Source organism: Spermophilus citellus, assembly GCF_964194105.1.
Source record: "Spermophilus citellus genome assembly, chromosome: 9".
NCBI classification, from domain to species: Eukaryota; Metazoa; Chordata; class Mammalia; order Rodentia; family Sciuridae; genus Spermophilus; species Spermophilus citellus.
Window position 1 is genome coordinate 108377251 of NC_138191.1, and position 13258 is coordinate 108390508.

At 57.4% G+C, this 13258-nt stretch overlaps 2 long non-coding RNA genes across 3 annotated transcripts in view; both read right to left on the reverse strand.

Moving 5' to 3' along the window:
• Positions 1-13258, reverse strand: part of LOC308655197 — a 20842-nt gene continuing 7584 nt past the window's right edge. Inside the window, exons 4-6 of one of the 2 annotated variants that reach the window (XR_014023412.1) lie at positions 2105-2217; positions 310-378; positions 1-198 (exon numbers count right to left, since the gene is read on the reverse strand). This is a non-coding gene — a long non-coding RNA (uncharacterized lncRNA). Of the gene's footprint in view, positions 199-309; positions 379-1522; positions 2218-13258 lie in introns of those variants that run through there. The other variant, XR_014023413.1, reaches the window with a different exon arrangement.
• Positions 6648-13047, reverse strand: LOC308655200. Its single transcript, XR_014023415.1, has 3 exons — positions 9578-13047; positions 8031-8132; positions 6648-7873 (listed from the first exon to the last, which is right to left on the reverse strand). It is a non-coding gene; the product is annotated as an uncharacterized lncRNA (long non-coding RNA).

Consider the following 13258-nt stretch of genomic DNA (forward strand, 5'->3'; position numbering starts at 1 on the left):
GCCAGCCTCCTGCATTACTGGGCAGCCATAATCACCAGCTTCTTGCACCTGTGCTCACAGGTCTCCAAGGTGTACCTTCTCTGGGGCCTGCCTGAGCTGGGGTCCAAAGCCCTTTTCCCAGGGAGGAGCTGAGGGAAGGGCCTTCATGCAGATCCAATGGCACGTGCAAAGGCCCAAAGACAGGAATCATCCCAACATCTGAAACAAAGACAAATTGTCTAGACTTCTAAGTCCAGGACAAGGGACCCCATATTTGATGAGCACAGACTATGTGCCAGGACCCGGAGACACTGCTGTCATGGAACTTACCATCTAATGGGGGCAACAGAGGAGGAAGAGATACACACGTGAGCACAGCCGTGTCGCCAGGGGCATGAGCTACGAAGAAGAGAAAATGGGTGATTGATGGAGAGTAACAGGGAGTGGGGTGGCCAGGGAAGGACCTCCCGAGGAAGTGACACATAAGCCACACCCCGAGGTGGGAAAAAAAACAAAAACAGTTATGCAGAGAGAAGAGGGAACAGAAAATGCAAAGGCCTAGAATCGTGGGAAACAGAAAAGAGGCCGGAGTGGCTGAGGCCCAGGAGGAAGCGGGGAGGATGAGATAAGGTTGAAGTGTGGACCACCCTCCCCCACACTCAGTACCCCACGGCCTCACCGTCCCCAGTCCCTCCCTCTGCTTGGATGCCGGGCTCCTGGGCAGGCTGAGTGTTCAAGGTGAGGGCTCTGCTCCCAGCTCCCCCTTCTCCCCGGTTCCAGGGACCTGATTCTGGCTCAAGGACCCGCCCTTCCCAGTCTCAGCTCTGCAAATTCAGCCCTCAGCCTCCTGCGCCAGCTCCCCAGCCTCTTACCCAGGCCAACCTCACGCCCAGGCCCATGGGGGTTCCAGACACCCATCTCCATGGTCCTCTAGCCCCAAACCACCCAAGGAGCCAGCTCTGGGGACAGTGTGTGGGGCTGCAGGTGGTCGAGGGCGACACAGGGCGGGAGCTGGCAGAGCCAGACACGAGATTCCAGACTAGATCAGCGGCTGGGCCTGGAAGGGGGCCTGGGCAGCGTTCCTGGGCGGTGAGGCCATCTCCCAGCCGTGGAGGGCAGCAGGCAGGAGCCTCCGTTCCCCCAGAGGACTCGTCCTGCGGCTATCTGATGAGGGAGCTGTCGGTTATAGGAAGACAGAGCTGTTCCCAGGGCAGCTCCCGGAGCCGGAAATTAACCCAGCAGCCAGAGGCAGGAGGGCTGGGTAATTAAGGGGCCCTGAAATTAAGGCACCTCAGGTTAGGCCAGCTGTCCTCGGGAAAGGGACTAAGAGCTAGTCAATTGAGGCCTCAGAGGAGTTTGGGGGGAGTTCAGTCCTGCTCCCTACCCTTTCTTCTGTACCGACCCTGTCTCCCACCTCTGTCTGGTCACATATGCAACTCACAGGGGACACTCATTCCCATCTGGGCTTGCGCTGTGCCCCCCACCTGGATGTCTCTCCCACTTTGCTCCATTCCACTCAATCCTCAAGACCCTGATGGGCCCTGTCTTCCACATGAAGCTTCCCTGGACCAATCCTGTGGGGAGGACACCTTGTCCTTACACAACTTCATGTTGTAGTGAGGACACAGAGAAGAGAGGGTAAACAATGTGCACAGAGTCACACAGCAGGAGCAGGACTAGAACCCAGAACTCATGCTCAGACTACGGTTCTTCCCCCATACTAAGAACCTTTAAACCACATCCAGTCTGAACATCTTCTGCAAAACCTAGGACACAGACTAAAGACCAACAAGGGTTCATGAAGCATCAGCTTAATTCCAGATTCTGATTAGGGATCAGGACACATGGCAAGCAGTCACAGATGTACTCTGTTTGCAGGGCGTTTGCTGTAGGCTATGGGGTGGAGACTCCTTGGGATCACCTGAGACCTTGTTTAACAATAAACCAAGAAAGGGCCCAAAGAAGAGGCACTAGGCTGATGAGAGATTGTAGCAGAGCATGTAACCCAGGCAAAGACCGAGGAGCAGCCTCGCTGTTATAAGTGTGTATTAGGTAGCTTTCTGTTACTGTGACAAAATTCCTGATATAATCAACTTAAAAGGAGGAAAGGTTTATTCTGGCTCACAATTTCAGAGGTTTCAGTCCAAGGTTGCCGGGCCTTACTGTCTTTGGATCTGTGGCAGCACAGTACATCATGGCAGAAGCACACACAGAGGAGGCCTGTTCACCTCATGGTAACTAGGAAACAAAAATAGAGAGGAGGGGTCAGGTCCCAACATCTCTTTCAAGGACATGCCTCACAATGACCTAGCTTCCCTCTACTAGGTCCCATCTCTTACAAGTCCCACCACCTCCCAACAGCACCACAGGCTGGAGACCAAGCCTTCAACACGGAGTCTTGTGGGGAGTCTGGAGAGTGTGTGGACAGCAACCAGGTGATGAGATGGGGCAGCAAAGAGCTCTCCAGACAGAGGAAAGGCCAGCCAGGGAGCTCCAGGAAGGCTGGAGCTCAGAGTGAGAGGTGGTCAGGGCTGTCACAGGGCATCCAGCAGAAGCAGGAGCTCTTCATCCTAAAAGAGAATTTTGAGCCCAGGAAGGGCACCTGTGCCTGGCAAGGGTGTGTGGCTGCATACTAGAGAAGGGGTTGGAAGGGGACCAGGGTGACATGGGGCCCGCCAAGAAGCTCCCTCACCAGTCCAGTGGGCAGTCAGAGAGGGAGACACAAGAGGACTGTGAGGGCGGGGTCTTCTGGGGTAGGGGGAAGGGCGGTTAGGAAAGTTCAGGGAGAGGGAAGGGTCTCAGGTTTCTGGTCCACACAGTGAGCAGAGGGTGAGCAGCTGCTGAGACACAGGTGCAATGGGGTGGGGAGGAGGGACTGAGCTTGAGCCGCTTTTGAGACATTGTGACTCCAACGAGCTGGGGATCCCGAGGTGACAGGAGCAGTGAGGTGCAATCCAGACCTGCGCAGTGAGCCCCCACTGAGCCACACCTGCTCCATGAGCCCCTTCAACAGACCAGGTGCCATTGCTCCATCGTCCAGAGGAGGAAAGTGAGGCTCAGACAACAGGAAAAGAGTTTTCTGAAGTTCTGGGCTAAGGACAGGGTGGAGCCAAGATTGGAGTCCACTTGCCCCTCAACACCCCAGGCTTCTCCCCTGACACTGCTCCTAGAGGGTGAGCAGGGCCAGGAGCCCGTGATGCAGAGGGGGCTGCAGCCGGCATTAGCACTGGGATGGGCACTTAGTGGGACCAGCCCCGCATGGCAACCTGTGAGGGCAAAGGCAGGCAGCCCCAGTGAGCAGGGCCCCTCCCCAGCAGCCAAGGCCACCACCTCCCTCCCTTCCTCCTGTCCTTGCACCAACTCTGTGCTTTGCCCCTCTGCTGCCCCTTTTTTACACTCAAAGAAACTGAGGCCCAGAGAGAAACAGGCACAGGGTAAGCTAGTGGCACCGTGCAGACATCCCTGGCTCCAGAATCTCAGCGTCCCTCTCCAAGAATTGGAAGAGGCTCAGGGAGAGGCCCTGGGCTGCAGGGGGTGCAGGCTGAGGGTAGAGGGAGAGAGGATGGGGAAGGTGGCTCTGGAGGAGGCTTTTGAGAGTCTCACTGCCAGCTGGGGTTCCACACCCTTCTGCCCACCCAGGGACCAAGGCAGTGCCCTGCACCCAGAGGGCTCCCACTCTTTTGAGCGGTTGTACTCCATTCTCCCATCAAGGTTTGTTTGGGACTCTCTCTGGCCAGTGCTGGACCCTCTGGTCTCTTCATTTAAAAGAGAACTGAGCGAAGAGGGCTGAGGACAAGCAGGTGGGAGCCATGCTGGCTGAGGAGGGGACCGTCCATGGAAGGCTGTGAGGGGCCAAGGTGGGAGGAGATGGACCCTGCCTGCGGGGAAGGTGGGAAGATCCACTGGGGCAGAAGCAGCTGGTGTCCTGGGAGCCTGAGGGCCAGATCTGGAGAGATGGAGCCTGGGGAGGGGGTTAGGACACGGTAGATGTGGGCTGGGCCAGCAGGGGGCAGTGGCGCTACAGAAATTCAGCCTGGGGCCAGCAGGGAGCCCGCAGGGTGTGATGGGCGTGGAGTTTACCAAGTCTGTGACCCAGGAACAGGGGAGGAGCCTGGCACAAGAGACTGTGTGTGATGTCATGAATTAGCACAGGCTGCGCAGTCCGCATGGGCACATGAGCTTGAGTCCTGGCCAGGTGCCCCCTGTTGGAGGTTAACTCTGGTGGGTGCCTTCCCTCAGTGTGGCCTTGGGCAGTCTTCATCCATTGGGACTGCCATAAAGAAATACCATAAGCTGGGGATTAAACAACAGAAACCCATCTGCTCACGTCTGTGAGCTGGGTGGTCTGGCACGGTGAGGTCCCTGGTGAGATTCTTCTTCCTAGCTTGGGACAGTCACCTTGTTGCATCCTCAATGGTAGAGAGACTGAGGCCCAGGCTCTTCCTTCCTTTTCCTAAGGCCACAGTCCTTCAGGAGGGTGGATTAGGGCCCACCCCCATGACCTCATTGAAATGTCACTATCTCCTGTAGGCCCCCATCCCTGCAGACAGTCCTACTGGGGGTTACACGGGCCTCAGCATGCAAATTTGTGGGCACAGGGAACACCATTCAACATATAGCCTGGAATGGCTTCAGTTCCCACCTCTGTAGAACACAGACGCTCACAGCACTGTCCCACGGGGGTGTCGGGAGGCCAGCACCCAACCTATAGCGAGCATCCCTGAGAAGTGGGTGGAGGAACAAAGCTGGAGTCCCGACAGCGGGATCGGCTCACTGATGTCCACACCCCCAAGTCACTCACCTGGGGTCACTTAGCTTCTTTGTTTTGGTGGTGGGGGGAGGGTTACCAGGGATTGAACTCAGGGGCACTCAACCACTGAGCCACATCCCCAGCCCTATTTTGTATTTTATTTAGAGACAGGCTCTCACTGAGTGGCTTAGTGCCTCGCTAAATTGCTGAGGCTTAGCTTCTCACACAGATCAGGGCAGGTGCCCAGCTAGGGGAAAACCTGAGCAGCACAGGAGGCAGCCGTGCTACAGAACCCTGCAACTTCTTGGGTGCCCAGTCTCCTCCACCCGGGTGAGCCCAGAGGAAGTGTCCTCCTGCTGAGCTGGGCTCCCCTCCAGGCTTCTCGCAGGAGCAAGCTGATCCTGGAGGGGCCAGAAGAGCTTCTGGGGCACAAGAACCCAGGAACAAGGGTCTGCAAAGCAGAAGCAGAAGCAGAAGCCTGCTCTGGGCTCCTTTCTTGGTCTCTGAAACTTCTGGGTTCCCCTGGCCACAAGGAATGTTGGGGGTCTCTCCCACCTGGAAGAATCACAGCCTGGTATCCCCAATTATCCTCCAACTCCCAGGCATGCCCGTTGGATCACTGGATTGCCCTTACAAGATCCTGTGTTGGCAAAATACCAGGGTGCCATGCTCCATCCTCATGAGCATCCAGAAGTGGTGTGACGTGCCTAAGACGAAGTTCTCTCTCTCTCTATCCATATTTCCCCCAACCATCCCATGAAACTAGTGCTTGTTTAAATACATTTGGGAAACAACCTTATTTAAAAAAAAAAAAAAACATAAAAATGGAGAGCCACACAGCCTACCTCACCAGAAACTTCTGGCAATCTGAAGACTCCTGTGCTTTGTTGCTTCCCAAGTGGTTGAGACATGTGAGGACTAGGGCCCCGGAGGAGACTGAGGTTCGTGTTGGCTTCATCTAAGAATCAGCAGCCCAAGCCGGGCACAGTGACACATGCCTGTAACCCCAGCTATTCAGGGGGCAAGACCCTGTCTAAATAAAAACAAACAAGATCTGGGGGATAGCCCCGTGGTAGAGCCCCTGGGTTCAATTCCCAGTGCCCCACATGCACACACCAAAAAAAAAAAAGGCAGCCCCATCAACTGGAGTTTTCTCATGGGATTCACAAACACTTGTCATGCTCACTCAGCCACTGACTAGCTGTGTGACCTTGAACAACATACTTAACCTTGCTGAGCCTATTTCCTCAACCAGAGAATGGAGACAGCAAAGGAGTCCACTTTCCTCACTTTCCTTGGTCACTATAAACACTGAGGAGAAGGATGTATGTCACACCCTTGGGCACTTGGCTGTATCAATGTTGTGAAGTGCAGACCGTGGAGGTGTTAGAACTACGGGAATATCCCGCTTTGAGATGAATGAGGCTGAGGGTGACTCTACCCTCCAGTCTCCAGGAAGCAAGTGAGGCTGAGAGGTGGAGAAACCCCTGAGCTTCGGAAGACTTGGGTTTAGGCCTTGGGACAGCCTCTTCCTCCAGGAAGCTGAAGCCTATTTCTGGCTTAATAGAACAACCTGGCTCTGACTTCCACAGAATCCCAACAATTCCAGTTCCCAGGATCCTGGATGCAGAGTGCTGGGGTCCAGCACCAATTACCTTTCCCAATGTGTCCTTGGACAAGTGTGTCCGCCTCTCTGAGGATCCTGGTATCCATCCTTAAAGAGAGGCTCCAGCCCTGGGGCTCTTAGGAAGAGCAAATGAAGTCATCAGACACACAGAAGGTGCCTATTACATGCACATCTTTATCCTGCAGATAGCGAAGGGGGTTATGGACGGGGAATGAGAGAGATTTGAGAGAAGGAGCATAAATCTTGGGGGAGACCAAGAAGTGGGCTTGAGCTGCAGTGGATCATCTTTCTTGGCCCTGCCCCCTCCCTCTCACAGGCTCCCCAGGGAGCCAGAGAGGGTGACCCCAGAGCCTCAGCCTTCTGGCCCTGCCTAGCTCCTCTGCCTCTGCACGCAGAGAATTGCGACAGTGGTGAGGACAGAGCTTGTCAAGGCCCATGTGGTCACCAAGCTCCCGGGTCCTAGGCCTGTTAAAGTCCCTGGAGCAATGGGGCCCCTGTTCCCATGGACCCCCATTAGTGGCAAAGAGAAACAGTGCAACAGAAGGAGGAGGGGCTGAGACGCTGAGCTCAGGAAGTTGCAGGTCCTGGAAGACGGGCGGCGCTGACTTCCCCAGGAGAGACTTGGTGCAGAGGTCCCATGGTGGACACCAAGGAGCCAGTGGGGACAGGGTATAGGGAGCCCATGGGGAAAGACACAGGGTGGATAGTGGAGGGTGATGTGCATAAGAAGCCAGAGAGCTGGTGCATGGTGGACAAGCACACGGCGGGAGCCAGACCTGTCACTCAGCCAGAGCGCAGGGCTGTGCAGGTTTCAATGGGGCACGTCCACTCTGACTGACTCCCGAGGGCAGCTCCTTATAGGCATCTCCAGGCTGGCTCTAAAAGGTCAGACCTCTGCACAGACGGAGCCACCTGAAAACCAAAACATATTCTTCCTACGGGAGTGAGTCCCCCAGAGCCAGAGGCATGCAAGCAGGGAGAACAAACGGGAGCTCTGGGTGGCAGTGGAGACAGGGAACTGTGACCCGTGTCCCTGTGACCAGCCCTGTCTGGGTGCTGGGGTCGCTGAGATGGGACTGCACTGCTCTGGTGGATGTCACGGTCCTGTAAGGAGGAAACCCTGGGAGCAGGGTGGAGAGGATTCTGAGGCACCTAGAGGGATGGAGGAAGTGTAAGGACAGCAGAACAGGAGGAGAGGACAGGGGAGGACAGGGGAGGAAGGGAGGGAAGAGTCATTTGGGGCTGGGGATGAGGGGAGCACGCATGGCTGAGGCTGAGCTGGAAGGACAGGAAGGGTTTGGCCATTGGGCAATGGAAGAAGGTGCCCAGGAAGAACCAGGGGCAGGAGCCGGGAGCTGGAGAAGGCTGTCAGGGGAACTTCCTGTGACATGGTGGGGCAGGACTTCTAGGCCTTGGCACAGGGCCTGACAGCACACCAGGGGCTTGGTGTGGGTGGCCCTCAGCCAGCGTCAGCTCTGCATGGTCGAGGTCAGGGTGTCCTGTGTTCTCGTGGACAGCTGCAGGACAGGGACACGCTTCCGAGTTGAGTGCACCTAAAGCCTATCAACCCTCCAGTCCTGCGCGGAACCAAGAAAATGAGCTCCCCTCTTCCCTGGGGGGAGCCGGCCTGAAGCTGTGTGTCCCTGAACAGAAGCCCCAGCAGCAGCCGCTCACCTGACTCAATTCCATTTCCCTCCTCATCGGGTCAGAGGACCCCAATGTCCAACATCAATGGGACATTCTGTACCACGCTGTCCAATAGGTAGCAGCACACACCTGAAAAGTCAGTGTGACTGGGAATTGGGGTTCTTCATCTTGCTTCATTTGAATCAGATGGGGGGGGGGGGTTGGTTGGTTTTTGTAGAACTGAGCATGAAACCCAGGGACGCTCTACCACTGCACTGCATCCCCAGCCTTTTTAGTTTGAGACAGGATCTCACTAAGTTGCTGAGGTTGTCCTTGAACTTGTGATCCTCCTGCTTCGGCCTCCTGAGTCACTGGGGTTACAGGTGTGGGCCACTGCACCCGGCTTGAATTAGATTTAGATGGCAACCATGCTGGGCAGCACTGTCTGGAGGCTGGGAGTTGGGTGGGCTAGAAGGAGGAAGGAGGTGGAGAACTGGCCCAGGCCACCTGACACTTGCTCCTGGAGGCTGTGGGAGCCACTAAGGGGTTTGCTAGGGTTCAGAGTTCCTTTTAGGGCAAGGAGGAAGGATGTTGGAGGTAGACATGAGAGGTGTGTGACAGGCCTTGAAGGTGATGTCCCCTAGCATGGGGCAAGTACATCGGCACCCAGGGACACTTGACCCTGTGCAGGGATGGTGGGCAGAGGTTGACAGCTGCGTGCATTCCCTGGGAGCTGCAGCCAGCACTGCCTCTGACCCTCATCTTGGTCACACCAGGCACCTGCAATGTGCCCATGATTTCAGGAACATCATCTCCCCTACTCTTCCTGTGGTGGCTTGGGGAGGGGACCCTGCAGCCTCCAGAGCCAGCACTTAGCTGATGTGAGACCCTGGGCAAGTGACCACCTTTCAGAACATCCCTAGTGCCCTCGTGGTGGACGGGTGTGTGTGGAGGGATACATATGTTCAGGACGGGCAGGGTTGTGCAAAGTGGATGTTTGAATGGACGTCTGTGGTGCACACACACGTGTTCACGTGTGCGACTGCAACGCACGTGCAGTTGGCAACACACAGGTGTTAGCCAGCTGGGTAAGAAGAGCGGAGGTTACCTCCGGGAGTCGGGGAGTGAAGGGTGGGCGGCTTGTGGTGCAGGATGCTGCTTGTGGGGGGCGGGCCAGGAGGTGTGGGTGGTACTCTTATATGGCAGTGGGCTGGGGAACAGGAATGGTGCATTTTCCTGGAGCTCCACACCCTTGGCTTCCAGTCTCTGGCATCTCCTTGACTATGGCTGCCCAACCCCTGGTATCTACTTGGCTGAGCCCCTGCCAAAAGCTAGAAGCCAGGCAGGCACAGCTCTGCCATCACCACAGACACTAGAATGACTTCACCCTCAAAGGTGCCAGACTTGCCTGAGAGCCCAGCTCAGCCACTGTAGGATGACCTTGGCGGCTGAGCCCTGCCCTGCACCAGCTCACCCAACCCAGGTGAGGTCCCACTGCACGCCAGGGGCCACAGGGAGACCCCAGGTGAGGGCCAAGCAGGCAGGCATGCAAGAAGGCACGACACTCCCGGGACAAGTCGGCTGACTGCACTTACCTAGGGCACCTCCTCTGGCAGCTGCTTTATGTCCACCCTCTCAGGAGCCCTCCAGGGTGGGGCCCATCATCACCCTCCTTAGAGCAAAAGAACTGAGACCGTCATCTTCCATGTCCCCATTCCAGTCTGCTGACATGGAGTGAGGCACACAGAAGGCCTAACCATGACCATGGCCAGGGGCCTGCTGCAGAGACAGACAGGTTCTGGATGTCCTCACCCCCTGGCCTGCCTGTGTGACTCGGGCTGCTCCACTCCTGTCCGCTAAATGGGAAGGAGAAGCCCAGCCGCATCTTCGCATGTGCCTCCAGAGCACCGCTGGCCACCGCACGCAGGGCTCGGAGCTTTTATTGCTGCTAAAAATGTGCAGGAATGTTGGGAAACCAACTGGGCCATCCCGAGCAGAGAGCTGGGGTGGCTGGGAGGGGCCTCCGTTCTGCGATGACTTCTCCAGGCCGGCGCCTCACCTTTGACCTGGCAGGTAGGGCCACACTCCTCCCTCCTCCCCAGGAGGGCTGTGGCTTAGGCTCCAAGACAGGACAGCGGTGACAGGACAGCAGGCCCCCAGCACGCAGCAGATGCCCAGTCCAGGACACCCCCCAGCCTGGCACTTGCTGCTCAGCCCCAGGGAGGAGGGAGGCCCGTCCTCACTGGCATTTCCGGAGCTGCTGGGCGCCAGGGTGGGGGCTGGGGGCTGGCACCGAACACAGCTCCACAGCCAATTGCTCACTAATCCACCCTCCACATCTGCTTCAAAATAACTTAATTAGCCTGGAAGAGCTGCTGGCAGCCTGCCAGAGAGGGGCCCCAGAAGAAGGGCCCATAGAGCCTCCTGACAGACGGCCCCCCATGCTGCAAGAAGCACCTTGATAGGAGGACGAGAGACCCTCCCTCTCTGAGGAATGTGCCCCCCCTCATCCTAGGGACCTGCCCCACCACAGGTCTGTCATGTTGGGACTATCTAGCCCCATTGAACAGATGAGGAAACCGAGGCTCAGGGGGGCCCAGATGGCCCAGCAAATCAAGACAGGATCACTCCACAGTGGTCAGGTGGGAGGGACTCTGGCAGGAGTCCAACCGTCCTCCTCCCCAGGGGGAAGGAATTGAGGTGCCAACAACTTACAGCCCTGCCAGAGAGATCCCAAGTGGACCTCAGGAGGGACTTCCGGCAGTGAGCAGGGGCTGAAGGAGGGCCTGGGCCACGAGGACACATTCTAGTGTGGGCAGCCTTCCACTTAGGGAGGCTGGGGCCGCCACATCCAGTGCTCAGTATCCTTGCCCCTCGGGAGCCTGGCCAGACTCAGGTTTCTGATAGGATGGGGTCCAGGACTCCCCGTTCCTGACCACACTCAGGGATACCATGAGTCCAGGCTTAGAGGTGGCCCAGGGCCTGGGACTTGGTGGCCAGAGTGGGGCTCAGGCGGGCGGGAGGCAACCACTGCCCGCCAAACCCTTTCTTACTCTCTTCCACCAGCTGCTGAGCTGGGTGCCGGCCAGGCCCCCTGGGGACGAGGGTGTGTGCACTGTGCGTGCTTGTGCGTCACTCAGAGGGACTGAGAACACCCAGCAAGTGGAGTGCTGCCCCGTGCTGTCAGGTCCAAGGCTGAACTCACCACCTCCTGGCTGTCCCCTCCTGCCCAGAGAATGTCCTGAACCCAGGCAAACCCCAGGATTCCCACACCAGACATTCCCTCCCGCTCAGCCCCACATCCCATCTCCCACTCCATCCTCCCAGGGCCTCCCAAAGGCTCCACGCAATGCACGGAATCTGTCCACCTCCCAACCCAGCCCACCCGAATCCAGGCACCTCAGCATCCCTCAGGACTGCACCTCATCCTTGACACCAGTGTCCCTATTCTGTGTACTCCCTGCCACAACCCCCACATACCCACAGACACTGACATACACACAGACACACAGACATACACAAACACTCACAGATCCGTCTTTATAGACACACACATATACACATATGCACCAACACACACACCAGCTGTCAAGGAGATCTTTCTAGAACTCAAATCTGACCAGGTTGCACCCCCTTTTGCCCTCCATAACCCGACCTGAGAGGCCGCTGGGCTTGCCCTGCTCGCCTTACTGAGAACCCAGCAGCGGAGTGATTTATAACAGATTTGAGAGTCAGCCAGGTGTGGGTCTGAATCCTGGGTGGGCCACTGGGTGACTGTGTGACTTTGGATGAGTCACAGCACCTTCCTGGGCTCTTTCCTCATCTGGGAGGCAAGGTTGCCAACAGCTTTGGTGCTGAGGTGGGGTGGGCCGGGTGCCTGCACCATGCTCCTGCTCAGCCGGGACGCTCCCACCTGCCCCCCAACGCTCACCTGGGCACCTCAGCCTCCCCTGGCCCCCAGCTGGCCCTTCCTTTGGGCTCTAACCTTCCCTCAGCACCTAGTCACCTAGTTCTACCCTTGTCTATGTTCTGCTCTGTCCACCTGTGAGCATCTCACCCCTGGGGACAGGTGCTAAGTAAGTCTGATGAATGAAGGAAGCAGGACTCCCTGCAGATGGAGGGGGGGGGGGGCGACGACACGGTTGCAGGGGGAAGTTCACCAGACACACACCACACAGGCACACTGCACACAAACACAGTGTGCCCTCTTTGCTGTTTGTGGCCCCCAAAGTCAGAGGAGCCTGGGGCAGGTCCCTCTTCACGGAGGAGTCCCCTCCACATCCATCTGGCACAGCCCAACTCAGCCTGAGCCTAAGAAGCAAGCGCAGGATCCCGTCTTGGAGGCTCCAGAAGGGCGTGGGCCCTGCCTGGAGCACACAGTATCTCTGAACCACCCAGGCCTCCAGTGGGCAGCCTCAAGGCCCTGAGGCTGGTCAGCAGGGCGGCCTGCAGGGGTGGCAGGGTTGCCGGCTGCCAGCTGGCAGCTGGGGTGTGCCTGGGCCTGGCAGTGCCGCCAAACGCCCACTTCACCAGCCGCTAGTTTCCAGGCTCTGCCCACGAGCTAGCAGGCATGCTGGGTCCAGGCAGCCCCTGGGTGTCCTGCCAGAAAGAGGCAGGACACCCTGTGGGAGGGTGGCCTGGGAGAAAGAGGGAGGGGAGGAAAGGAGCTGGGCCGGCCTCCACCTCCCCTCCCCCCAGGGGAGGACACCAGGCAGGAGACCAGGGCCACCAGGGCAGTATGACCTGGCATGAGTCACAGACCTCTCACGGCCTCAGGTGAGACTGTGCACAATCAAGGGGTAGAGGCAGGCAGAAGGCCCCAGGGCTATCTGGGCACTGACCACCCAGCGTTGCGGATTCCTGTCCCTCTAGAGGGATGGTGCGAGGAGGTCTGTGGCCACAAGAGGGCGCCCAAGCTTCACCCCGCAGGGAGCCAACTCCCGTTAAGGCTCAGGACCTGCCAGGGGGCTGCTGAGCAGGGGGCTGAATCTTTGGGGTGATGCAGACTAACCGTCCCTCTTCCCAGCCCAAATCCTTAACCACACTTTGTTTTTTTTTTCATCCGATGGCAACACTGACTGGCTTCCTTAAATGTCTGCTGAATAAACATGAATGAATGAACTGCATGAGGTTGTGGGATTTTATAGGTGAGGAAATTACCTCAGAGAGGTTCAGGGATTTGCCCAAGTCACACAGCTAGTGGCATGGAGAAGGTTGTTCCTCCAGTTTTGGCTGCCACCAAGCTTTGGAAAAGATGCTGGAAGAAACCCAGGAAG